General features: G+C 50.2%; 1 protein-coding gene across 5 annotated transcripts in view; it reads right to left on the minus strand.

The window, feature by feature from the left end:
• The window catches only part of ST6GAL1 (ST6 beta-galactoside alpha-2,6-sialyltransferase 1), a 42,175-nt gene extending 17,439 nt beyond the window's left edge, over window positions 1–24,736 (minus strand). Inside the window, exons 1-3 of one of the 5 annotated variants that reach the window (XM_032192973.1) lie at window positions 24,579–24,736; window positions 12,070–12,227; window positions 769–909 (exon numbers count right to left, since the gene is read on the minus strand). The gene's annotated coding sequence lies outside the window, so the exon portion shown is untranslated. Of the gene's footprint in view, window positions 1–768; window positions 910–4,702; window positions 4,725–12,069; window positions 12,228–24,059; window positions 24,076–24,254; window positions 24,270–24,578 lie in introns of those variants that run through there. The other 4 variants (XM_032192969.1, XM_032192972.1, XM_032192970.1 and 1 more) reach the window with 4 other exon arrangements.
• Between the last annotated feature and the right edge of the window lie 2,591 nt (window positions 24,737–27,327).

Below are 27,327 nucleotides of genomic sequence, written 5' to 3' on the forward strand. Positions count from 1 at the left end.
CTTGCCTCTGATGTACCTGCAAAAACCTTATACTTTAGCAAGTTGTTCCTCAGTCTTTTTTGGATATACAACATTTAAATTTCTTTCCAGATTTCCTTCACTTATGCGTGGCTTATTTCCATCTGTACCCACAACTCTACCATGACTGAATACAAGGCAGTAAAGCTTTACTTCCCAGATCTTGCTAGATGATTTTTGAGTGTTTTCTTGCCCCCCACAAGAATATTTTACACTGCAACTACACCTTTTAGCTTGTGTTCATTTTCTGTAAATTCTCAGTGCTGTGCCTTCCCTCCACCAGCAGCCTCTGCAAGGAGCCTGTGAAGGAACAGTGCCCAGCAGCATGAGCTCACATCGAAGTGTGTAAAAAGAAGAGGATACCTGAAGGGGGAAGACACAGAGCTGCAGGGCACGAATCCCTCCATTCAAATTAAAGTGATATTCCCAGGGAAACAGAGGGAAAAAAAAATCCTATTACTGTCCTGGGGAATTAAAAAAAAAAAAAAAAAAAAAAAAAAGGAAGAATTATCAAGAATCTTTATAGCTGTAAACAAACTATGACTGTGCCATTTTGCAGTGGAAGAAACTGTACTTTTCACAGACTCAGTACATCAGGGTGAGAGCCGATAACACGTTTATTAAAGCTAAAGTTAAAGCTAAAGGTCTGCCCCTGCAGAGCTGGGTTTCAGAAACTCTCTAACACTCTGTGTAGCCTAGCCTGTTAATCCAGCTGCATGGATTTCAATTCGACGAACAGAGAAGACTTACTTCTCAGCAGTTCCTTGCTGTTTTTTTTTTCCTCATAACAGGAGCGGTGTGCCCCGCAGCACTGGGGTGCAGCTTCCAGAGATGGGAGCCCTGCTGCTATCACGCTTCCAGAGCATGTGTGTACAGGGGCTATCTTCAGTCCTGAAGTACCAAGAGAGGAAGGAAGGAGTTAGCACAGCTGTACAGTACGGCTACGCCAACATAATGGCTAGTGACAGTACCAGGGACAGTCCTGACCCCTTGCCCCTTCTGAGACCTCAGCACGTGCAGAGGGAGGATCTTCAGCTGACAAGCGCCTGCTGTGTATAGGAGAATACTCAAAATGGCTCAGCCACAGGGTTATTATCAGCCCAGGAGGCTCTGGCAGCATGTCCTGCTCAGATGGGGGGGCATACTGCCAGAGCTCCCCTGCTCTCCTGATGGGGAATCACTTCCAAGGACCTGGAAGCACTGGCAATACTTGCTCCGGGGGGGGTGGAGGGGGGGAAGTTTTTAGAGGTCAGTGTAAAACAGAAGTCATCTCATGATGGGCACATTCCCATGAGAGTTTATTGCAAGCAGCACTGCCCTTTAAGACTTCTCCTGCAGAAAAGCCTCACTCTGTAGTAAGAGATCTGGAGAACATTGCTGGTAACAAGCTTTTCAATTTCTAAAATTGCCTGTTTCATGTTCAAACTGAAGAACAAAAGAGAAAACACATTATACCATGCATGTACAGTACTGATTCCCAAAAGCAGTGCTTGTCTCATACCTGTGCCCCACTAGTATCATGACTTTACTAGTGAGGTTTTCATCATCTAAAATTATTTTTAATTAATTAAATTTATTCTAATTAAATTATTTTATTTATTTATTTAAGCTTTATCATAACAATTGCCACACTGAAGCCAACAGTAAAAATTCCTGAGCTATAAAAGCTAGGGTGTGAGCACTCATTTAGGACTATTTACTTTATATTATGACTTCAGATCAAACAAATTACTTCCTCATTTTCTCCTCTCTTCTCCAGTAATGTGTTTCTCCAGGGTGTTTATCTTTCAAAATGAGAGGGCAGCAATTCTTTATTTTAAATTAGCAGCATGTGGCAGGTCAACACTTAATGCCTCTGCAAATATCTTCGCACACCAAGACACCTAACCGGTATTCCATGGCCCCAGGACAACAAACACATTTTGTGTCAGCCAGAGCCCCTCAGGATAATACTTCTGTGACGCCAGCCTTTTCCAGGTGGGCATGATATATTTCCATCTCTTCAAGGACAATGCAATCACTCTTTAGAACTTGCTCAGAAAAGAACCTAGTTCAATGCCAACTAAGAGATTGGAATCAACTTGCACAACTGCACATCCACTGCCTGCTGTTTGGCCCAGCAGCAATACTCAGCTTTGGTTCTTCTTTTCATACACAGAGCTGGCACCCACCACAGCGCTCCATCACACCAACCTCACCGGAGCACAGAACTGAAATGGCAATTCTGAAGCCACTGGTTTCAGAAAGCACTTATCAAAAGTCCCTGCATGGCAAGCAAAAGATTTCTCGCAATGTTTAAAATAAATCATTTTTTATCACTACGAAACCCATAATTCTATAATGTAAGAGAGACATAAAGGTGGCAAGAGCATTCCTCAAGAAGTATCAGGCGCTGAGAACAAAAGGCACACCACGACCACAGCAAACAATACTAGAATGGACACCCATTACAGCCCATCAGAACATGCGATTTTCAGAGAATTTGTAAAAAGAAATTATTTAACAAGAGTTTCAATTAATTCTCAAAATCAAAGTAGTTCTTTCCCATGCAAGGAAACTGAATAATGGAATATAAAGAGGAAGATCAAAATTACAGACAACTAATTCTTCTGTCCCTGACAAAATCAGAAGAGGAGAAAACCACATTACAATAGTCAAATGTTTTTCCATAACCCCATAACGCTTGCTTTTGTTCCCCCCAACCAGTGTTAAGCAAGCTAAGCTGATACCTCTTCCAGTCACGTATCAGCAGGCCATGAGGGCTGAAAGTGCCCTGGTCAAGTGGTTATCACCAAGCACAAGCTACTGGGGAAACCCATGTCCAGGTTAAGAGTCATGCTGTAAGAGAGAAGCCCACATAACAGATATGTAGGAATCTATATATCAAAACATCCTGAATATTGTTCACTGTTGAAGCAGCAGCCAGGATCTCTGAAGCCAAAATATTTGCAGTAGAAGATAGCAAACGTGTTTTGCCAAGGCACATCCACGAGTCACGTCCCCTCGCAGCGAGCTCATGGCCTATCCGGGCTTCAGATGTGAACAGCAGCAAGCACAGCTCTACCTTGGTTTTGACCCCCAGCTACTATTTCAAAAACAAATTACAGGCTGATAGTGTTGTGATGGACCCAGCTTTAAAACTGTGTTTGTGAGATTTAATAAACGCTTGAGCATTTCTTGCAGCTTTCACAAAGCAGAGCAGACACGCAGCAGAGAAAGCTGGTCCACGTGCGAAAAAGAACAAACTTCAAGGACTTGTTTGTTAAAATCCAGTCTGAGTTACTGGTAACTGGTCAATAGACCTCCTGGTACATTGTTTAAAATGTATCTACCTTCAGTAAGCCCATAGGAAAGTCACCAGGGAAGTGACCTTGCCTGATTGAGACTCAATTTTATAAATCTCATGAAATATAAACATTTAGCATAAATCTGGGCATCTAGGTATGTTTAAAGGCATTTAAGGAACTTAAAACACTCCTCCTGCTCAAAGTTTCACATATGTATTTATAAGAACAGAAAATATTACTGAAACTTCCCTGATGAACACTTAACTTAAAATCTCTTCACAGTTTGCTTTCCTCAACCCCCCCCCAAACAGACACATACAAGGGTACCGTCCACCCAAAAACCAACGGCCATGCCCCCAGCTGAAGGATCCAGCACCACAAAGGCTCTGTAGGAGCATACAGATGCCTCCTGTCCCTATGTGCCATTACTGCTCCTCCTTGGGATGTGGGGCCCGGCATCACGTGGCGAGCAGAGAGCACTCGATGGATACCACCTAGCTGGAGATTTCCCCTTTTTATTTCCTCACAGTATACCATGACAGCATCCCAGTGAAGGACTGCTGTGCCTATGGGCAGGGTATAAAGTGATCTAAGTGCAGTATGTTAATTACAGAGGATTAACACAGTTGCTGGAGGGAAAAAAACACTACCCTTGTGATACTGAAGTGTGTTTAATTAAAGTTTACTGAGGCCAAAAGGGCAATAAAGACTGTCGTAGTGTCTCTCAAGCCTATTTAATAACACCTACTGTTCCAACTGTTATCAGCCTGCTTTTTCCTAGCAGAAAAAACAGGTACAAAGTCCAGAAAACTCAGAGAAACCTCCAGCCTCCACCAGGCCCCATGCCACCCCACAGCTGCCGCCATAGGGCCTGTGGACACGAACGACTTGGTCACTGCCCCAGCAGCAGTGGTTCCCAAGCTCTGCCAGGTGTCATTCTGCTTCCCCATGCCCTGGCAAGTGGTGGCCCATCTCCCCAGGGTCCACGTGGCCCCAGGGGACAGATGCAGGCACTCAGGCAGTGGGCAGCAGACCCTGAGGGCAGGCGGCGTGGCAGCCATGGGCCGGAGACAGGCTGAGCGCAGGGCATGCCGCCGAGCCAGCTGCACGAAATGGAGACCGGGGCTGCTGAACAAACAGAAACAAAAGCGAAACAACAACAAATCTCAGCACAAATGTGTTTTTCATCACAGCCAGGTGGTGGCTTGCAGGCATGGAGGAAGCGTTTTAGACAGCTAAATCCAACAGAAACACGGGTTGCTCCCTGAAGCGGTAAAGGAGGCCGCAGACATTTTATCTCCTCTGCGCAGCATTGGTTCTGGCACTGGCTATAGCACAACACATTTCAGCAGGCTGTAAGCTCTTCTATGACCTAAAGAAAAATGGAAGGTGCTCACCTTCTTCATTGGGAGGAAGGATGAGGTACTGAGGGAAGATGTAGCCAAAAATGTGACTCCAGCACAGCTAAACAAGGTCATATAGCTCCTGGAAGCAGGCTCCACGAGCACGCAGCTCTCCTCCCTTCCCCTTGTTGCCACCTGGCCATGAAGAAGCCAGATTTCTTCTTCTGCGAAGGAAGTGGCTTCAGGAAAGGCCAACCTCAACTGGAACGCAAGGAACCCAGACTGAAGTAAGCACCAAGCATTGCCATCTCCAGTTACAACACTCACTTCACTCCTCACCCTCACCATGCTTTCTGAACGTAACTGCTAAAAATTGAGCAATTTCCTAGTCATAGCAGCTGGAGGATTCTGAATGTTGTTTGCCCTGAGATGAGCACACACCTGACAGCATTAATTCACAATTTGTGCCCCAAGGGAAAGCCACACTTATCTGTACTGCATTTTTTCCTTTTGTAACATCACGAATTGGTTCTGTTTCAATACTGCGTTAACATCTCGCTGCATCAGTCAGTTCTGTCCTCAGGTCAGCCATTTCACAGCACTGCCAAGACTGACTTCATCTTTGCTGAGTGAATCCTGAAGGGAAGCTCACAACATCACCTGTGAGGCATATAGGAGAGGGTGTACCTTGTGAGTCCTGCTGGAGTCCTGCGGCCATGAACTGCAGTAAGCCAAGCAACCAGTGTATCTGCGGGGAGTTAGACTGTTCCTGGAAATCTTCTTCTCATTGGGTTCCACTTGACTCGAGCCCTGCCTAATCCAAAACTGTTTCCCAAAACGAATGGGAGCACAGCAAGTATGAGGTGATCAGCAGATGACCTTCAGTGGTGTATTCACAATCCAAAGGAGCACACTGCAGCAGATGCCCCAGACCTCACTGCGAATCCAATCCATGATGCAACACTCGTTCAGGAACCCTAATCACAAAATCCATGCAATTATTTAAAGAAGTATGTCAATAACCCAAACAGAGGAGGCCAAAATGCATCAATGAGGCTTCCACCATCCTTAAGAAAAGAGTCTGAACGTCAGCATCAAATGCTCAACATTCAGCTGAACCAAACTTTCACAAACCACAGAGAACGTGCAGAATACTGCAAAACTTATCTCTTAGATTAGATCGTGCGGCATACGCTACATACAGTTACCTCTTGCAGCAAAACGTCTAGATGGGCTGCACAAATAAGCAGACGTGCCAAAATGATCTCTATCTCTGAAGCAGACTTCTCCGCTTATGTGCAGACGAGGAACTCAGATTTCCTTCACCCGCAAGCAAAATCCAGTTGAGCTGTGGTATGTGACAGGCTCCTACAGCCAGCAGCAGGCAGGTGACTCACAGGAAGTCTGCAGCGTTTGACACCGCGCCTGGCTGCTTTCAAGCAAGAACTGCTGTTTTCACACGGCTGTCATCTCACACACAACAACATCCCACACGGGGCTAGAGCCTGGAAGGGTGATCTTACACCACCTCCAGCACCTGCCTGATTCATTTGAGACATGGCAAGTCCTTCTTGTTGCTTAACATCAGACCTAACCTCCCAAGTGGAAAGCACTGGGCTTAAAGTTCATAAAACTTTAAACAAGGCTGACTTTTGATCTAGCTCAGATCAAGCTTTAGGTTAAAGTTACTCATTTATTTTATTTAAACAAACCTGCCTGCTTTTACTCAGTTTTAAGGGACAACCAGTATCCCCATTTACCTGTTGAGGACAGGCAGTCACCAGGCATGGAAAAAGCAGGAATTCTAGACCAGAACTAGAGGTGACCCTTCATCTCCACTATCCTCAGTCCTCCAGGTAAGGGAATCCTCCCCAGTGGTGTATCCCCCTCTCCTTCCCACGATTTTCCCTCCTCCAGTTCCTCAGAACATGATCCAGGCTTCTACCACAACACGTCCAAGCTTGCAAAGGGATCTGGAAGTACACAGTGGCCATTCTGGGGTCTCCTGGCAAATCTCTGGGTGCAGGACTGGCTTTCAACACATGGAGAACCAAATGTTGACTCTAATCACAGTCTGCTGCAGTTTGGGCACAAGCACAACAGTAATCTGAACATACAGATGCACAGATCTGCCTGTGCCATATCCATTACTTGAGTCCATCTCTTTATCATCCCACTCCCCTGCGAGCACACAGATGCCTTTCCCATCCTCAGGCAATCACAGCAGCAGACCCTCAGCAAAACTGGCTGTGAATCCCCAAAACCAGGTACCCTAGTTAGTTCATCCCCTCTCATTTAGAAGGCTGTGCATCACTCCAATATGAGAGCAAAGAAGAGCCAGAAAAAAGCCTAGCAATGTCCTCTCAAACTATCTTGGGATTCTTAATTTGCATTTCAGTAGTCTTTTTTTTCCCCTCTCCAAGAACAAGGTCAATTCAGCTAATTTCCTTCTGCTTCCACTGATATCATACAATCACAGAATGGCCTGAGTTGGAAGGGACCCCAAAGATCGCCCAGTTCCAACCCCCTGCCATAGGCAGGGACACCACCCACTAGATCAGGTTGGCCAAGACCGCATCCAGACTGGCCTTGGACGCCTCCAGGGATGGGGCATCTACAGCTTCTCTGGGCAGCCTGTGTCAGTGCCTCACCACCTTTACAGTGAAGAATTTCCTCCTAATCTCTAAATCTATTTTCTTTTAGTTTAAGACTATTCCCCTTTGTCCTATCATTATCTACCCGGGTAAAGAGTCCTTCTCCATCCTTTCTGTAAGTCCCCTCTAAGTACTGAAAGGGCACAATGAGGTCACCGCAGAGTCTTTTCTTCTGGAGGCTGAACACCCCCAGCTCTCTCAGCCTATCTTTGTAGGAGAGGTGCTCCAGCCCTTGATCATCTTTGTGGCCCTCCTCTGGACCCGCTCTAACAGCCCCACATCCTCCTTCTGCTGGGGGCCCCAGACCTGGATGCAGTGCTCCAGGTGGTGCCTCACCAGGGCAGAGCAGAGGGGGACAATCCCTTCCCTCCACCCGCTGGCTACTTTTGCTGCAGCCCAGGACACAGGTGCCCTTCTGGGCTCACAGTGCATGCTGCTGGCTTGTCTCAAGCCATTTGTCCACCTGAACAGGATGTATCACAAATATATATACTCACATACTTCTGTTCTTATATTCCCCTCCTATTTTTGAATTAGGAAATAATGTATTCAGGACGCAGTAAGAAATTGATGTAGCTGAAAGAAAAGCTTTTCAGAAAGCTGTCCAACATGCAGAGAGGCCACGGTTTTATGTAAGTAAGTCATGTAAGTACTTCTGCAAGTCATCTTCTCTAAATTCTTCCTCCTCCTTAAGTGTTAAACATAGAAATCACTAGTGAAACAAAAGCAATACTTTTAAGAATACTGTCTGAAGTCTGTTAAGATGATAAGCCTGCTTCAGCTTTTACATTCCTCTCACCCTGGGTCACATATAAAGCCTAAACTGCACCCCTAAAAAAGCCTACGCCTCTGTAAGGCTTTACCTGTAGCAGATATCAAACAGTGCAGCACCCGTGCTGCAGCAATGAGAATACTCGGGTCTAACCTCACATGCCCTTTCTGAGGGGGCTTTAAAAGCTCCCCAACTACCCCAACACCAGCACAACAGGCAAAGCCAACACACTGTGGTGCTCCTTCCTCCACTGCTCCAAAACCTCACGTCCCTGGGGTTCTGCTTGGAGACCACGCAGTACTCACACACACGAGCTGCACAGCAACCTTCGGCGGACCAAGCTGGCTTTCCTCAGACCACAGCTGCTTCTGGATTCTCATACCTGTCCTCAGCCAGCTCGCTCACAGCAGACCACCTGAGCAAGAGGTGAGAAGACAAGCACTCATGGAGTTCTCTGCAGGTTTGCAGCCAAAAGAGGCGACGATGTAGGTAAGAGAAAGGAAGCGGGACGGAGTTCCCCACACGCTCACCTCAAGGCGCTGGGTCACCTGAACCCTTTGACTCTGCGAGGGCTCTGCTGTTTTGAGATGGAAGTACGGCGTTCAGCACAATCTAACCAAACACTTGCTCGAGCAACAAGCACAGAGGCACTGGTGGTTTACGCTTAACGAAACCACTTCTCTGACTGCCGCTGTTTTTAAGAGAGCTATTTTTAAAGAGACCGAGGATGCACAACCCCTGCCAGAGCTGCTCCTGACAGCAGCCGGGAGGCCCTCCCCAAACCAGTGCAGTGCTGCTGAAGGAGCTCCCACCACACAGCTGCTTCTGCCATACGTGACCTGTGTGGAACCAGCAGCTTTCCTACCATAACTGCATCTCCAGCACTCCTCTTCTTCCTGGGAAACCTTTCCTAAGGCCCTTCACTCTCCTTTCAGCACTGGCTCTGCATGAGGGGATGCTCAAATTTCTGTGGCCTTTCCCCAGGGTGAAGCAGTGTGCAGTCACCTCCTGCCTCAGTGGGACCCTCACGTCCGTCTCCAGAGCTCCTTCTCCCCTCCATGAACCTTCCTTCTTGAAAGTCCTTCTCTTATCTGCTTTTTGTTTGTTTTTGTCAGCTTTCCTCCCATCTCTCCCAGACCCCCAGTGTGCAGTGACTGTTCTGGGCTCCTGTCCTCTGCTCACCAAGATGCTGTGAGTTTCAGAGCCCACATACGACTCCTGTGGAAGCTTCACATCAGAAGCAATGCCTGAGCTGGTCATCTTCTGCACCAGGAGCTGGCAACAGAAGTAGCTCCAGCAACTGCACCCGCAAACCTGAACAGAAGGTGAGCAAGACACCTGCTTGCCTTGACTGGAACAGAGTACAACCCTAACCCAAGCCAAGAGCACCATCCTGCTTACATATGTACAGCTTCACAACCACTTGTCGTTAAGAGCGCAAATATTCACACACACACCCCTGTAAAATCAAATATAAACACCCCCAGGTATATTTACACGTAGGTATGTGTACAAGCATTCTTTTAAACCCTGATATTGCATAGTGCTAACCAACAGCAATTACTCCAGAATAATATACACAGAAGTGAATAAGCCGGGGACTGCAGCACGGACCTCATAAACATAAGCCAGCAGAAGCCCTGAACAGGCAGAAGAAGGCTGGCACCAGGAGACCCAGAGCCACAAGCACAAATGACCAGCTCCCAATCCAGAAAGCTGCCCAAAACCGATAGCAACCGTGGAGCCACCCTAAAGGAAAACCACCCAGGTGGGCTGGCACTGTGCTTCAGAATCAAGTGTTCATAATTAATAGAATTAATTACTCCGTTATCTTACACAATGCTTAATTACTCTGCTATCTTGCACAATACTTCACGCATCCCCTTTAGAGGAAACTATTTTAGTACCGGGTCCAAGACAGTGCTGAGTGTGCTCAACCAGCCTGGACACCCACGCTGCAGAACTGCTGCTGCTGAAGAGGCAGCACAATGAGCCTCCCGTCGTCCTTGTGCGTGGCCGTGCTCCTCCCATCTGTCACCCAGGCCCCAAGTACCAGGGGGACACGGTTCCCAAAACCTCATTTAGTAAAAGGTTTGGGTGTGACTGTCCAACAGACCAACTTCTCAGCGCTTCAAAAGGAGATAAAGACTTTGTCCTACCAAGGTAGGTTAAGAGAATGAATATCTCTGGATTAAAAGCAAAAATTGTGCTTGAGAGGTCAGCTTGGCCTTAGATTTCTGCTGTCTTAAAGACTGGCATCCAACCGAGGCTAAAGTAACACTGGCTGGTGCAAACTTACACTTCACATGGGCTCACAGAGCTGCTCCGTGCTGCCACACCTTCCCAGGGAGTACGAGTCCCACTCCTGCAAGATACACAGCGCTCCGAGATCCTGTTATCTCAGCAGCAAGCCCAAGGTCACACTGTGAGTCACTTCTTTGCCTGATGAGCAGAGGATTCTCATCAAGGAACATGGGAGAAAAACAAACAAAACCCCTTGTTTCCACACACACACACACACACAAAAATAAAAGTTTTTACATAGGCAACACTCCATGGCTGACCTGCTTGATCCTCTATTCTATACTGAAATCCTCTCACCAGAAGCTGTTTGTGGCTCAGTTTCCTTCTTTCCCCAGGAAAACAACAGCTGCCAAGGATGTCCAGGGCAACGTGCCGTGCCTCTTCTCTCTTCCACTCACCTGTCTCCAGCAGCGCATTCCCACTCCTGCTGGTGCTGGCAGGGTCCAGTACCCCTGGGTCTCGAGGCACTACAGCAGCAGCCGCTCCCTGCCCTCAGCCCACAGGCAGGAGGTTGCTGAGCCGCTCCGCCACGGCTGGGGCTCTCCAGTTTGCAATGCTAAAGGTAATACAACACTGGGAAGTGTTCCCTGGCCAGAAGGGAAGAGAGGGGGGTGCGTTTTCCATATTAAAGATTCAGGTTTTAAGCAGCGGAGGGACGACTACCACGTTTCCAGCGGTGGAGGAAATGGGGAAGGGACAGAGGCCACTGCTGCCTGGCATTCCTGATGCCAGGAAGCTAAGGATTAAAAAAAGCAACTGTACAATGAAATCCTCTCAAACCCTCTTCACACATGAAAATGGGCCTAAGTCCAAAACCCATACTTGCAATCACTGCTAAAAATCTCCCCTGCTGAGTTTGCTTTCCTCTGGTCTCCCATGTGCAGAAGGTGGTGTTAAACGGGGAACGTGACAAAGCAGAGGTCTGCATTCACCTTGGGGCTCCTGGTACCACCACCTTCCCAGTCAGGTTACCCAAAACCTTGCTGTGCCCAACCGAAACACTGAACTGGGCACCAAAGAGTAGCCCATTCACACACTTATTAGACTAATCTGGCCCCACACTAAAGCACAAAGCACTGGGAACATTCCATAGGCAGCACAGCTAATCATCCAGGGAGACAGCTAATGAATGCTTGCAGTGCTGTGATAAGGGACAGGATGTCAGGGAAGAGCGATGAAGAGGGCAAAAAAGTAGGGGCACCACCAGTGAAAGCATGGAAATCTCCAGGGATGTTGAGCAGAGGTTGTCTGTGAACCCATCCAGCTAATTACTCTAACCCAGTGCCACCAGCAATATCCCCAAGGGGTTTCTGGGGAAAGAAACCAAAGCGAGCCCCAGCACACATCTCATTTTAGTTTTATGCAAGTCAGAATGCAACCGCATCTCAGGCATTTATCTCTGGAGCTTAGCCAGTACGTATCAACATTTACAAGAGCTCCCCCCAGAAGCAGAACAAACATTTTTTGCTTTACAGAAAGTATAGGGGAGGTGCAAGAGGAAGAGCAGAGAGCCCTCCCAGTTCTCTTCACACCCCTCTCAACTTCGCATGCAACTCAAGACAGCCCCTCCACAGACAGCAATGCCTTCATATATACGTGCCTTTACCATGCTGACAGCAGCCATGCTCTTGCTGCCAGGCCTGCAAAAGCAAAAAGAGGCACAGGGAAGGGAAGAGAGGCACGGCTGTTACCTTCATCTCCAGGTTCCTTCACTGTCCACAGCAGCTTTTGCAAAACCCTTCCAGTCACAGCGGGGTGGCCAGGTGAGGTCCAGGCGAGCTGCTGCCACATCCAAGCTGTGCATGCAGTTCTTCATGCCCACATCTCACCTCGAGTTGAGTTTTCTGGCCTAGGAAAGAAATGAAGGATGCAATGTGAGACAGCCGTATCGGTCATACAGACTGCTGGCCCTGGGACCACAGTGGGCAGCCAGGACACACAAGGCACACCTGCAGCAACAAGCGACCACGCGGAGCCTTGGCCAGAAACACAAAAAAGCCTTTTCAGAGTTCATTTCTCTAACCTCTCCCCTATTTCTACAAGAAACTAGGAGTAACTACAACACGTGTCCTAAAATCCTCTTAAATAAGATATTCATCACAAGACTGCTTAGCAAGTCGGTGCACACAACCCGCACAAAAAGCACCGCCTCCCATAATTACCCTGCCCCAGGCAAGTTTCCAGCCTGTGTGCATGGCATGGCACGGGTCTGCCCCACACGTCCTGCAGCTCTGCTCCCTGCTGTCGGGAACCCAAGTACCCACAGGTTACAGAGATCCCGACACGCTGATATCCTGCACCACAGCCACCTCTAACCCCAAGGACCCCAGGCCCGCGGCACCCAGCCCTGCCAGGAGCAGAAAGCTCAGCAGAGGGGGCTGCAAGAGGCAGCGTGGTGCTGCAAGTCCTTGCAAGCAGGCCAGAGGGCTGAGGGCGATGTTTGGTGCTAGGCCGCCAGCGCCCAGCTCTCCCCAGGGCTGGCGAGGGCTGAGGCTGCATGAGAAATAACGAAACCAAAGAGATCTTTGAGGGTTACATCAGGCCAGGGAAAGGCAGGAAGGGAAGGCAGGAAGAATGGGCTGCTAAACTTGAAAGCAAAGTTTTGTGCTTCTTCTGGCAACCGGCAGTGCTTTTGGGTGGCTGCATGTGCATGCCAGGCTAGGAAGCCCCAGCAGCAGCCACAGCAGTCACTAGGATCGCTGGTCCACGCGCTACTTCACACCATGCAGTAAGCACACCGGGCTCTGTCCCACAAGCTGTAGGCATGAGAGGGATCTGGCCACCTCGCCTTCTGATCGTGGCCTGGTATGGCCATCCCCGTGGCAACATAGGGACTGCAAGGAAATGGCCTCAGGTTGCACCAGGGAGGCTAAGATTGGGTATCAGGAAGAATTTTGTCATGGAGAGGGTGGTCGTGCATTGGAAGGGGCTGCCCAGGGAGTCCGCCCAGTCTGCCACCACAGGGAAAACGAAAAGGCGTAATTAATCTGGAGAGCATACAGGGGGGTCAGAGCCCTCTCCACCTTCTTTGACACCTCTCATGAAAAAGGTTGCAGATTCGCTCAACCGCCCAGGCTAAGCTTAACAGAACAGGCAACATCAGCAAACCTCCTGCTCCTCCGCCCCAGCAGCCAGCGAGGTGAGCAGCTTCACATACCAGCTCTCTCTATGCTGCTTTGTTGGATTACAAAGTACAAGAAGAACAATATAAAGCTGGGTCAGGAGGCTACCCTCTCTCCACTCCAGCTGTAAAAATTGATGTGCAGCAACGAAGCGGTCAGCCTCACAGCCTGAGCCTGGTACACACAGCAGAGAAGCCTCAGCCCAATTCATCAGGGCTGTGCTTTCCCCCTCTGAGCAGCACGCTTCTTTCCCACCGTGCTGCCAGGACCAACCTGTCTGCAGAGCAGGGTCACCAGCACACCACCAGGAAACAGTGCAGACCACACTCTTATCACACGAGTCGCAGGCAGAAGAAAACAGGCCAGCTACATTTTTATTTTTATTTTAAATAGAGCAAATTGTGTCCCAGCCAGATGTTAATTCTCTAATAAGGCTGCAGTATTTTGCTGGGCAGAAAGCAGAAGACAGCTGTCCCCCGACCCAGGCACACGGGGCTCCTGCAAATAGGATGGAGATAGGACATCACCCCTTGGTCCTGCATTTTGTTTTTCAATGCTGCCAGAACATGTGGGTGGGGGAAAGAGAGTTTTACCAAGTTTTACCCCCCAAATGTGCTCGTGCCTATCTACAGATCAAGTATTAGCACCGCAAGAAATACCAGCAGTTATCTGATGGGAAGTCACCTTTGCAAATGCCAAGGTTAAGCAAGAACTTCAATATTAACCCCCCCCCACAACAGTGTAGAAAAAAAATCCCATCCTTAAGAGGAAAAAAAAAACAAAAACAAACCACAACAAAAACAAAAGCCAAAGGAGCCCCCAACCCAAACAAGGTAAAAAAAAAAAAAAATAAGAAAAAGGAAGTGATAGCAGTAAAGAAATTTATCATTAATTCTTCTTCCCTTCTTTTCACAGGTGAGAAATTATTTCTCCTCCCCAGCTGCAACACGAACAAGTGCCCGCTGGCTGCTTTGGCAGAGGAAAGCACTCTGCTGCGTTCTGGTAAAAGAAATCATGTTTGTTTATTGCTTAATTGGTACTGCTGATTCATCCCCAAATTACAATCCTTGCCACCACAACTCTTCTAAAACATAATAATCAAACCCCTGCCTGCTGGGTTAATTACGGTTAAAAAGAGAACCATTAAGCCATTACCAGGAAAGCAGCGGCTCCCTCCCGCCGGCAGCCACGCGGTGCAGGCGTGGACGCTCACCCGGCCCGGCCTCGTGCCCTTGGCTCCTGCTTACACCCCGACCCGCAGGCTGAGCCACGGAGGCACCGTGTGCGAAGCTCAGCACCGTCCAGCCGTGCTCTTGCCTGGACACGAGGCTGGCACCACAGCCAACAGAGCCCCAGGCGAGCTCCAAGCTCACGGCCCTCTGAGAGCTGCTTGTGGCTCCCGCAGGGCGCGGAGCCCCGGCAACTCGCAGGGCCAGCAGGGCAGAGAAGCTGCCTCAACGTTACAGTGAGGTACGGGGAAACCAAGCAACCTGCCCCAAACCAGAGAAAGCGGCGGGGGCGGACTCCAAGACCAGCAGCCTTGTTTTGGACCCTTTCTAAGGGTCTGAGTACTCCAAATACACGTTTCTTTGGTAATGCTCAGAATACGCACAGCTACAGCTGTCAACCAACCATCTGGCAGTGACAGAAGAGCACCCCCTGCATGTTTGCAGGTGACACCAAGCCGAGCGGTGCCGTTGATCCTACCTTAGGAAGGGATGCCATCCAGAGGGACCTGGACAAGCACCAAGCTGAGCAGCAGCCTTGGAACCATGCAGTCAGAAACTGCAGCACAGATGCAAGTTGCATTAGGGCTGTGTAACTTAAACACTATCCTGCCTTCTGAGCTTGGCTTTACAACCCTTTCCTTGTCCTTTTTCTTGTCCCTTTTCTTGTCAGCCCGGGCTGCCTGCTTAACAACTCCAAAAGGACAAAATTACGCTTGACAAAACCCCTGTTACTACAAGGTACGCTGTCAGGTTTTTATTTATTTTTTTACATGGCTGATGCTACTAGAGTACTACCTGTGCTATGAAATGGAACCTTCTTACAAATAAATTATAATACAAAATGAAGCCAAAGACATGGCCATAGGCTTGACTACAGGAGCTCCATCGCCACAGCCTGCAGTGTCTGAAGGGATGTACCTTTGCTTGGGTTTGACACCTTCAGCTGCAGCAGCCCTTGTTCACCTTCAATTGCTTCATGAACGCTACAGGGGAAAGACTTCACACACTGACCACTGCTGGAAACAGAGAAGCAGAAGCCAGCAACTTGCAGGGAAACTACAGAAAATCAAGTTACTGATTACTGCCTTGGCCATACGCCAAGGGAAACACATGCCTTTGGAGGAGCATTGCTAGGATAGAGGAGAGAAGAAATCTCCCGCTCTTGCCACCACCTTCCCAGTGACAGAACTGGAAACCTGCCTGCCACGAGGCAGGCTTGGGCACCACTTTCTGCTCTCCACACTTCCCTCAGACAGGACACAAGGCAGCAGCAGGAAGGCAGCCAGCCCACACCACATCCTCCAGCGCAACCGTGGCCCAAGCAGGAGCTGCAGCGTGGCCAGGAAGAAAGGCAATCCATGCAAACCAGAGCTGAGGGGGTTCTGGCACCCAGAAGCAGTCTCCTCCAGGTACGACCCCAGCCGCATCCCTTTTCCGTGCCTGCCAGCTCTCCAGGAGCCCCTCGCTGTTTTCCCCAGACAAGGCGCTGCAAACAAGCAGCATATTGCAGCTTCCAGCCTGTCTGAACTCCACTTCCTTCGTCCTCCTCCCAAAACCGGTGCAGAAAGCCACAAGAAATTGGTAGAAGCTATGAAGAAAGAAGTGAGACTTTTATCAGCTCAGCTGCCCATCAGACAAGGTGCTGGAGAGGATGAGCGCTGCCCAAAAATGGCTCTGGCACATCAGCAGCTTAAGACCCAGTGTAAAACTCTGCTGAGGACAGGTATGAGCCCTGAGGCCGTGCTGTGAGCAGGAAGAGCTGTGCTACAGCCCCAGCTCTCCAGCTGGCACTGCCGCAACAGGGATGTGACCACCCCACCACAGCACCTACCTGCTGCACTGCACGTGTGGCAGGGCATGGCACGCAGAGCGCTGAAACCTTGGCCTTTCCGCAACACCTCAAAGCAAGTTAGGCTTCTGGAGTCTTGTCTACATGGAGACAGATGGGAAGAGTTAAGCCAAATTAATGGCAGGCAGGAATTTTAAAAGTATGAGTTAATATGCATTAATGACCCTGGTGAGACCTCTCATTTCTAGCTCAGGTAAGCGTGGGTTTCATTCATTTTCATTTAATTCCAGCATGGACTAAACAAAATATAATTAAAGAGTGTCCAAGCAGAAACTTAACACCATTTCTGACATCAAATTTTACAGCTAATCCTTAATTGTTTTGATTTTTTTTTCCCTACCTAGATGGCAAGCATGTGATTATCTATCCATCTAATTAAACAATCCATAAATATCTAATGAAATATGTATCTGATTACGCTCCCGTAATAACTAGGGGAACCTCTCAACCCTAAAGCACACATTTCATTGCAACACACCAGTGCTGTCCGTCTGAAGAAGACTGGTGCTTTGCAAAGCCGTCTGCCCAGAGATGACGACAAAGTCCAGAGCTCAACTCACCTCCAAAATCCCAGTCAAGAACTCTTTCCCTGGGGTTCAGCCAAAACCAGAGGCTGCTGAACCACAGACAGACTGGTTACACACGTGAACCTTGAACAAGAAACTTGCCCACGGTTTCCTGGGGAACACTTCTGTGGGATTTCTCCCTGGTTTTATCCTGAGAGATCAAAACCGCATCAGGAGCAGAGTTGCAGGGTTGCCATACCACCCTCACCTGCCCAGAGCAAACGCAGAACGCTAACAGGTTTCCAAAAGGGAGAAAGGGAAGGCAGAAAGGGGCTTTGCCACACTTGAAAGTGAACTTGATTTTTACCTCAGGTACAGATGTGAAGGAATTCCCACAGATTTTCAAGAACACGCTCCTAACCACAACTCAAATTGATGAGCCGCATCCACAGTGCCTAAAATGTTCCCAACCAACACCCACGCTGGGTTACAGAAGAATGAAATGAAAGACAGCAAGTAGCGACTGCTGTGAAAAGTAGCAGATAAATCTAAAGACAATGAGATTCCTTCCATGCACCTCTCCCACCTCTCTTCCCTCTCTTCACTCGTGGCACTTTCTGAAGTCCACACCTTGCAGCAGGCTCAGCACAGATGACCACGCACACGACACGGATGTCCACGCACACAGGGCCACTACTCAAAGCAAAGCCTTGGGCATGTTTTCAGACTCCTCAGTCCACAGGTGAACTGAGGAGTCTGAGGAGTCATTTGGCCAGACGTCAGGAAAGCTATTCTTTAAAAATATGTAAAATTTAATTTGAAGAGCCAGAAAATTCCAGTGATCTCAGTCCCCAATCTATATTATGAGCAGATAGTCTGGCTAACTCATCATGCAAGCCATCCTTCAATTGAAGCGTTCTTCCAGTAATGCTCTTTCTGCTTTTCTAGCTTGGCACTCTCACATCTCTCCAAACCACCCCTTCCCAATTACATTTATATCAGTGATTCAGTTATATCAATGACGGGAGCTTGGCCTGCAGGAATTCCACTGCCTCCAACAACAAAACACATCCTTGGGACTATTCCTATATCTCTGCTCCTCATTCCTTCAAGCCCAACACCATCTCTGTTCCACTTACCCTCAAGCCTGGCCTCTTCTGGTTTTTGTTTTCCTTTCCATCTTAAATCCACTTAACCACTCCTTCCTACAGCGTGTTTTTCTTTGTTTTATTTCTCCCCAAAAGCAGCTCCACTCTCCGACACTTCTCTCCACACAGCAGGAACCCCCCCAAGGAAGGACACCCTCTGGTACCATCCTCACCCTGCCTTCCCTTCCTCCTCTCTGCCACCAGACCCGAGTGCCTTTCCAGTACCCAGCACTGCCATGTTTTCTCCTTCATTACACTCTGGAGCATCTTTCCTTTTTTGCTTATTTCCAGGAGTCCGTGCTTTCCTGGTCCTTATCACAAGCACTCCTCCCAGAGCGCTGCTGACCACCTTCCGCCCCAAAGGGTGCCAAGAGCCTGGCACCAGGAAGAAGGAGAAGTTCTCTCTTCCTCCACTGTTGCACTATTCCCAGCAAATCTGCCCACCTCCAACAGATTGCTGCCTTTGTACCGGTTAATACCAGACCCACCTCTCAGCTCCCTTCTCACACACCTGCAGACATCACCTCAGTGATGCTGAGAAGTTAGCAGCACGGAGCATAGAGGCCTCCAGCTACTACGCGAACATACCAGCAAAACTCCTCAAAAGTGGAAAAGCTCCCTTTGAAAGAGCCAAAGAGTAATGATACACAGTGCTGGGTCATAAAATCCTGCAGAATCAAAAAAGGGTTTTAATTTGACCTGTATTCTTTTTCTGCACCTTGACTTTCTCCTCTGGATTCTGCCCAGGTTGCGGAATTTTACCTGGGGCCACATAAACATAAATCATATTTCAACCAAACTCACGCAGACAAATCAGCACAGAGCTGGCAGAGAACAAGGTTTTGGTTTCCGCTGATGAATCTCACTTAGGAAGCACCCAGCACCCTGACAATTCTTTATACCGAATCTCTGCTGAGGAAACAAACACTGGGTTGTGTATTAATGTTAATTATATAGGCTTACATTAAAATGAAAACAATAAAATATAGTTTGATTGTAACATCTATGATCTCATACATTCAAATCTCCAATTTTCTTAAGACCCCTAGCAAGCACAAAGGGTTTCAGGATTCCAGTTGGGTCATGAAGATAGGAAACAAAGTCAAGGAAACAGAAAATCCTTGTGATTTGTGTTTAAAATTCTTATTTATGTAATTTTTACTACACAGTTGTTTTTAGGATGCTCAGTGCGTGAGCTACTCTGTTCAGAAGGCACGTGGTGGTCTGCATTACCTTTCTGCCAGCAGCACTTCCTGAACGCTCAGTCCTACAAATGAATCTAGAAAAACACAAAACCTTTCCACCCTTGCGTTGCAAGTTAAATGTTATTTCAAGATAAAAACAGCTCCTTGAGATTTGTGCTCTGCAGGGGACAACTACGACCATGGATCACTTTTAGCCTCTGGGAGAACCGTTTCAGTAAGCAGCTACCTTTGCTGCAAGACTGCCATGACAAGTCCTATTGTCTCTCCATCTCACTTACACCACTGGCACACTTCCTACGGACTGTGACCTCCATTAATGCACACAGGGCACTTGCAGGAACCGTGGCAAACCAATTTCAATCTCTGTGATTTTCTAATCAGCGAATGCTGTAGTGGTACGAGAGACGGGCCGTGAGGCATACTTCTACCTTTCCGCAAAGTTTTACAGTTATAAATGCAAACTGCTTCACTCCCCAGAGGAGGAAGGGTTGCACCAGTTACACCAGGAGTGCTATCTTGCTCTCAGCTTCTCTCAGAGTCAGGGATCTCAGCCACAAGGCAGGGCTCCAGCACCAGCATGGTAAGGGCTGTGAAATGCAGATCTGTGTGCACGGTGCATGTGACAGGCCTGGCTCCAGCTCCATGCTTCATTCCAACAGCTTCGTAATTCTGCTGATCTCTGTGCCCCAAGTGAGCGACCACGTACAGCACAACACCCACCCCCTCCCCTGCTCCTGCTGACAGCCCTCTCTACCAACCTAGGCAGGAGGGAGCAGGCACCAGCAAAGGACCTCGTAGATGCTAGACGTATTAACACTCAACGTGTACTTAGAAGTTGCGCCGTGCATTTGAGTGAAGTTCCTAAATATTTCCAGGTGCCTTGGGAAAGGGACGGCGATAATCAGAACCAGCAGCACGCCTGGGCTAGCTGGCTGGGGGTCGCTGGCTTGCTCCAGCAGCACCGGAGCACACACCAGGCAGCAGAAGGAAGGCAGCTCCGCTCCGTTCATTTTCGGAAGCTGCCAGTTCCCAGAGGAAACACACATCAAGAGCGCACAGACATTTTAGCTCAGCCTGGCAGAGCTCTCTTCTCCTGCATTCACAGAGGTGCTGTTCCAGGTATCCAGGGCACAAGGGTAAAAAGGGAAAAAGTGGAGGCCTCCCTGCCCTGCAGCACCCCATTGGTACAAGGGGTGATATCCTGTGCAGTGTTTCTATTCTAAATTAAGCTATCACAAGCAGACTTGTTTTTACGAAGACAGAGGAATAAGCAAGATGCTGCACTGCAGCTGTCTCTGCAACCTTTGTTTGAGAACAGAGGTTATGGTATCTTGTGAGGAACAGATCATGAGCAAATATTTAAGATCATCTGACATCTTTCTGGCAGAGCTGCAACTCTCAAGTCTCTGAAGACACCCAACACAAGGCAGAAACTCAGCAGGCAGCTTCCAGAGGCTGCCAAGGGACCAACAAACCCAAGTGAAGCAAACGCACTACTCGGGACCTGCAGAGACAAAAACCTAGCAGACAGCACGCAGCGGGGACAGCACACAGCCACAGCAGGGACAGACTTCACAGAGATGCTGTCACTCTGCCCTGTTTCTTCCCCAAATGAGCTCCTAGGAGCTCTCAGGACCAGCTTAGATTGAATACCCCAGACCTGCAGATGAAAACACCGGCATATATACACCCCGCTTCAAAGGTCCTTCACCAGAGCTGGCACCCGCGACCACACCAAAAGGCAGGTGTGTGGGCTGCTGGCACGTGGTGGGAAGCACACACGCCCCTCTCCTTGCTTCCAGCTGTCCTGCACACCACGGGCTCTGTCTTGCAGAGGTGAAATCATGACAGATACGAACAGGCTTAAGTGCCGCCTTAAAGCACTAACCAGCGCAGCACCATTGCTCAACGTGGTGTTTAACAAACACAAACAGATGTGCCCACACAACCAGAGATGTCCACAACAGGGTACACAAAAAAAAAAAAAAAAAAAGAAAGAAGAAAAAGTTTACACCAGTGTTTTCCCTTACCCAGGGAGGGAGCCAACACTGCCAGACCCCACACTGCTCGGAGCCGGGAACAGCCCTGCTCTGTTGCAAAGCTGAACACTGACCCACCCCAAAGACTCTCTTTGCTCTGCGTGCCATCAGCTACAGCGTGTCATCCTGCTCCTCACCTTCCCAAGCTGCAGCAGAAAGCAAGCTCACATCAGCTTTGTCTGTTTTCACTGCCACCACCTCAGTGAGAACTGCACCGGTGTCCTTCGGCTGATGGACAAGCCAGCAGGGAGCAGACTGAGCTCCCCATGGAGCTGCTGCTTCACAGACCCCCCTCCAGCCCCTCCTCGTACCTGCTCACCTCCTTACTGCCCACATCACGGCAGCGATGAGATGTGCACGGGCACAGCGAGCCTCCGGGGTGGTTTCAGGAAGGACGCTTTGGGTTCACATGTCACTAGGGGTTGAACTGCCACGTGTGTTTTAAAAAAGGCAACAAGCCTGGGTTTTATCTATAAGCAGATGCCCAAAGTACGGAAGTTTTCCCAAGTTTTTTAATTACACAAGTAATTAAAGCATCTGATAACAAGGAGTTTTGCTGGCCAGGTATCTAGGAGCTCTTTACAGCGAAAACACCTCCTTTCATATTCAAGTTTTTTAATCAGCACAGTTACAACTGAAAGAGCTTTCAGAGGAACTACCATGGCTCGCACGTCACAGACAAGTTCCCAGCCAAGCAGCACCAGCTTCAAGCACGGCTGAAGCGATAAGGGATTTCAGCAGACCTGCTCGTAACCTCGGTGAAAACGTTCCCAGCACACACAGACATCTCACAGCTCGGCAGCACGCGGGCCACCTCACGTTCAGAGATGGAGCCCGGCCTCCCTGAAGCAGCTATGCCAAAAGCTGTATGTAGGTCAGCAACCTAAGAAGGGCTGTGGTTGGGATGAAGTATCAGACTGATTCATAATGCTCTTTGATTGCTAAATCCTTTACAGAATTGGGTTTTACATTACTCCAGCAAAGACAAGAGCTACAGTAAAGGCCAGTATGTTTCATAAAACATCATCAAAATAATACTGTCAGATCTTTTATTGCCATCTTTATAAATGCTGAGTTGAGAACAGGAAAATGATGTTTTGCCCTAGGGCTGCAAGGGCTGCTTTGACCTTCCCATGAACATGACAGAGGACTGCGGCCCTACTGCACCATTCCTGCCCCTCCAAAAGCTGCCGGTGCAATGGCTCAAGTGGGTCAGGAGAAGCAGAGGGAGGTGACAGACCTTGAGTTCAAACATCGTCCTCAGTGCCAGCCAGCTGGGCCAGCCTCAGAGCCCCGGGTAGGACAACCCGAGGTGGATTTTGGCTAGCACCAATTACCATCCTCCACTCCCTCCAGCCTGGAGCAGCGTGGAAGCCAGAAGGGACTTGTGCTTCACTACCAGCTGCGTGCTCGCTGCCTGCAAGGGCGCTGTCACCTGTGCACTGCCTTTGGGAAAGCTCTGCCCTTCAGCAGGCCACCTATCCTCTCGCACAGACAGGGAAATAAGCCTCTGAGCACGCAGTAATCCCGTTTCTGCAATCAAGTTCCTCTTGAACCACAGCCACAAGATCAGACTTAAAGATATGAAACATCACTGGCTGCATCCACTTTGCCATTAATTGAAGTACCCTCGGCCATCTCATTGTGGGACTTTTAATTTCCTCCCATGCATTTACAGCTCCTGCAAGAGGGAACTCTGTCAGCAACTGTTACAAATTACGATTCAAGTACTTGCCTGCTTTGTCCCAGAAAAATTAGGTCTTGGCCAATGATGATGCACCTCCACGTCCACAGCTTGGTTTCAACCAAGTATCAGCTACTTCCAAACAACCAGCAGTTAGCCGAGCAAGCAGCCCTGTTATCAAAGCCTTGCAAACACATGCTTGCTTGCACAGGATAAGGTGGAGGAGACACTCATGTATTCCTCTCACTTTCTGAATCATGACACATAACCTTATGCTTGCTGTCAGCAAGGCAGGCATGCTGCTGGTCCCAGCTGGTGGTTCACTGCCCAGCTCTCTGAGGCAGGCTTTTCAGCCCAGCCACCGCTTTTGCAGAGAGGTGCAGGCACAGCACAGCACAGCACGCCCGCAGAGCCTGAACCACTGCCACTGCTTACCACAAACAAGGCCATGGCACGGCACTTTGTCCACCTAGAGGAAGCATCCACAAAATGACCGAAAAGGAGCGAGAGCACAGCGTGGGGCAGCTGCAGGCCGTGGTGCCATCCCGTCCCTGGCACCCAGGCCCCCTGGCTCTCCCGAGCACACGCAGCTCTGCTCACTGCTCCCCACACCACGGCCACTTCTGGCAGCAGCAAACAGCCCCAGGAGCCAAGCCAGGCGGTGACACACACTCCATCCTGCCGGACCCTGTGCCCGTGGTGCCTCCAACGTGGCGGAGAGGAGCCGCGCTGCCTGCAGGAGGGGAGCGCCGGGTCCCCATGAGCTCCTGCAGCCCTTGCAGAAACGAAGGGGGAAAGTTGGCCTCATGCTGCACTCCTGGCCCGAGTCCCAGGGGCCTTCTGGGGAAGGTTTTTGCCAGGAATACTCTTCTTCCTACGGCACGTCCAGTATTGCTCACCTCTACACAAGCCCCACCATTACCCCGAGCTTTGCTGAAACCTTCGCCGATGCCGTGACCCGGGCAGGAGGGCTGCACACTCCAAACCTGCCCTTCCCCGGGCGCCAGGTGAGGAGGCTGGCTCTGTGAGATACAGATACACGCTGCTACAGCCAGCAGCTCCTGCAGCAAACCCCAGGGCTGCACCCTTCACACCAGCACCCCGGGCGGCCGCTGTCCTCCCCTGTGCGGAGACCGGGAGCGCATCGCGGTGCTCCCCTGCCTTCAGGCAGCACAGCTCGGCAGCGGTAACCCCCCGACAGCCCTGCAGGGGGGTTTGGCTCCCGCTAGGCCAGCGAGAGCCCCAGGCAGCGCCCCGCCAGCCGCGCTCCCTGCTGGCAGCGGGACCCGCACAGCCCGCGCCCCGCCGCCCTCCCGGCACCATCCCCGCGGGGCTCGCTGCTCGCACACCGCCAGGGCAGCAGCCCCCAGCCCCTCTCCTGCCACGCTGCGCAGCCCCCAGCCCCCGGCCGTACTCACGGGCTGCGCCCCGCCGCCGGGGGACACCGCGGGGGCTCCGCCGCCGGCCTCCGGGCGCTCCGGCAGCACCGCCGCGGGGGCGGCACTCCTCGGCGGCACCCGGGGAAGGGGGCGGCCGGCCCGGGCCGAGCCGAGCCGAGCCGAGCCCCTCCTTCCTCTCCTCTCCTCCCCTTCTCCCTTCCCACCTGCGCCGCCGCCGCCCGCCTTTGTTGCCGCCGCGGCCGGGGCCGGGCGGTGCTGCCGGGACCCCCGGGGCCCCCCCGCTCCGTGCCCGTCCCGCTCCGGGGATGCTCCGCAGGCTCCGTGGCCCTCCTGGGGCCGCACGGGGATGCAGGCAGGGCCCGCAGCGATGGGCAGGCAGGGTCCCGGCTGCATGGCCCCACGGCCCCACAACGCTCCTCTTTGGCGCACAAGCCCCGGAGCTTTGGGGTGTTATATATGGAGTGGTAATGCCTGTCGAGAGAATGGTTGATATTAATAAAGAAGGGGGAGATTTGGGAGTGTGGCCATGGGGGTTGGAAAGCCCCGTGGTTGAGATAACATTAGACTCTTAAGGATGAGGCCATCAGGAGTATAAAAGAGTTTAGAGGGAACAAAGAAGGGTGACTCAGGAGACTCCATGCAGTCTCCGGTTTCTTGTTCCCCAGCCGTTAAGGCGTGGATGTTTCTGGGTGTTTGCTGTTGTTGTTCCATTCAAAGTTGTTTGCCCAATGAAAAGTTGTTTTGAAAAGAACTGCTGTGGGGAGAAGGGTGCAAGAGGGGAGCCTGCCCTCAGGGATTAAAAAAAAAAAAAAAAAAAGGAAGGCAACACGATAAAGTTATGTTATCAATAAAGAAGCAGGAAAAAGGAGTGAAGAGGAACAGGCTGGCAGAACGGAGACCAGGACAGGAACAGGCACATTGATCGCCTCATGGAAATCGGTTCGGCCAGACTCAGCGAACTGCTCAGAGAAGCTCGTACTGAAAGTCGCTGGAAATGGGCACACCGGAGCTGGAGAGAAGCTCAAGCTGAGAGAAGCGGAGCCGCACACAGCTGGCCATCGCTGGTCAACAGCTGCGCATTGTGGGGAATCATATGTCATTAGGAACAAAGACTGTCCTGGTAACTTTACAGATTATTCTCCTTATTAACAATCGGACAGTTTATGAGCCTGAAATATGGGACCAAACTGAGGTCAAGGTGTGGGACTCTGCAACTAAAGACGACAAGGTTGCAGTGGGATTGCTCAGCACCTGGCGAGCAGTCTCTGAGGCCTTAAAGAGCCATGTGGGACCACAGTCCAACACGTGTGGTTTGCCAGACAGTGAGGGAGCTGCGGGCTCCTTTACTGATCCGACTGCTACGCCATCGGCCCCTCTGCTGCTACAGCCATCGAAGGCCTTTGCTGTTCCGCCCCCTGGTGACCTGGACGTGCCGTTTGACCCAGGCCCTATTGGCCTTGAAAAGGAGATGGATATGCTTTTCTTTGATGCAGGAAGAACGGGATACATAAGGCCCAAAGACTGAGTTGCTTAACAACTTAAAGCGAGACATATTGTTCAAAAGGAATGGAAAATGGAGACTGTTAAGTCGTGGAACTTAGAGGATTGATTGTTACCTTTTCTAATTGTTTAGTATGTAAAGCAATGTTCTGTATATTTAGAATGTTTGATGTTCGTGTGTGCGTGTTGGTGGAGTGTAGACTCCCCACACACCCAGCGCTGTTTACTTGCCTTTTATACCTTTTATAAGTATAAATACATGTATTACTAAATTCAGATTGAGTTGAGACTTCATTTATAACAGGTATCACAGGACAGAGGCGCTTTGCTGCATGGGCAAAATGGTTTCGGACACTTCCCAGCACTTACAAGGTGGTTAAACCTACACGCTGAAGCTAAGCTGAGTTTGTGAGGCTCCTTTGAGCAGGATCACAAGCAAGAAAGGCAGCTGGCCAGCCCACACTTACCACTAATCACGTTTGTTTATGCGGATGGTTGCTCTGAAAGGTCTTGGCCTGGGGGTAAGATCCTTCACTGAGCATCTCGCTGGTCCTTTTGCAGTCAGACCACGCAGGAACATAGCCACCGTCCCCAGCAGCAGCCAGATGGAAGCCCCCTGCCCTCCCCTGGAGGCCCAGGTGGGTAACGCACCTGCTTGCCCCCATGTCTCCCACTATGCAGTCCCCTCTCACAGCTCCTCAGCTGCACCTCGGATCCCCCCACAGCTTGCAGGAGGGAGCATAACTGCTCAAATCCCCCAGCTGGTACAGCAAGCACCTCTCCTCCTCATGGCACCACTCATCCCTCCCCTCTTGCTGCACTGAGGCTTCAAACCCTGATGCTGCCTGCGAAGGGACCACCCATCGAGGAGGGAAACCTTCCCTGGCTTTGGAAGCAGTTACAAAACGTGAAGATAAACGAAAGCAATCCTTCCCGTGGCCCTGCGGGATGAACCTCACCCACCTGCCTTGCCATGCCCTGGGGCAGGCAGCAGGGACCACAGGGGGAGCAAGGGAGAGCAGCCAAATTCCAGAGGGACACACCGAGCATGCTGCCTCATCTCACTCTTGACTCCTGCCTTCTGGCCGTGCTTCTTTCCAGGGAGCAACGCTGTCTCCAGCTTCTTTGTCTGAGATGCTTTTCCCCACACTGCAGAAGAACAAGCGGTTGCAGGGTGACCTTTGCAGTCACAGGCTCTCCTCTTTTTCTGCCGCTCTAAAAGGCCGTGCAGCCTGAAAGACGAAAATCACAAAAAGAAGGCTTTTGT

This window comes from Aythya fuligula, chromosome 9 (genome assembly GCF_009819795.1).
Source record: "Aythya fuligula isolate bAytFul2 chromosome 9, bAytFul2.pri, whole genome shotgun sequence".
Taxonomy (NCBI): domain Eukaryota; kingdom Metazoa; phylum Chordata; class Aves; order Anseriformes; family Anatidae; genus Aythya; species Aythya fuligula.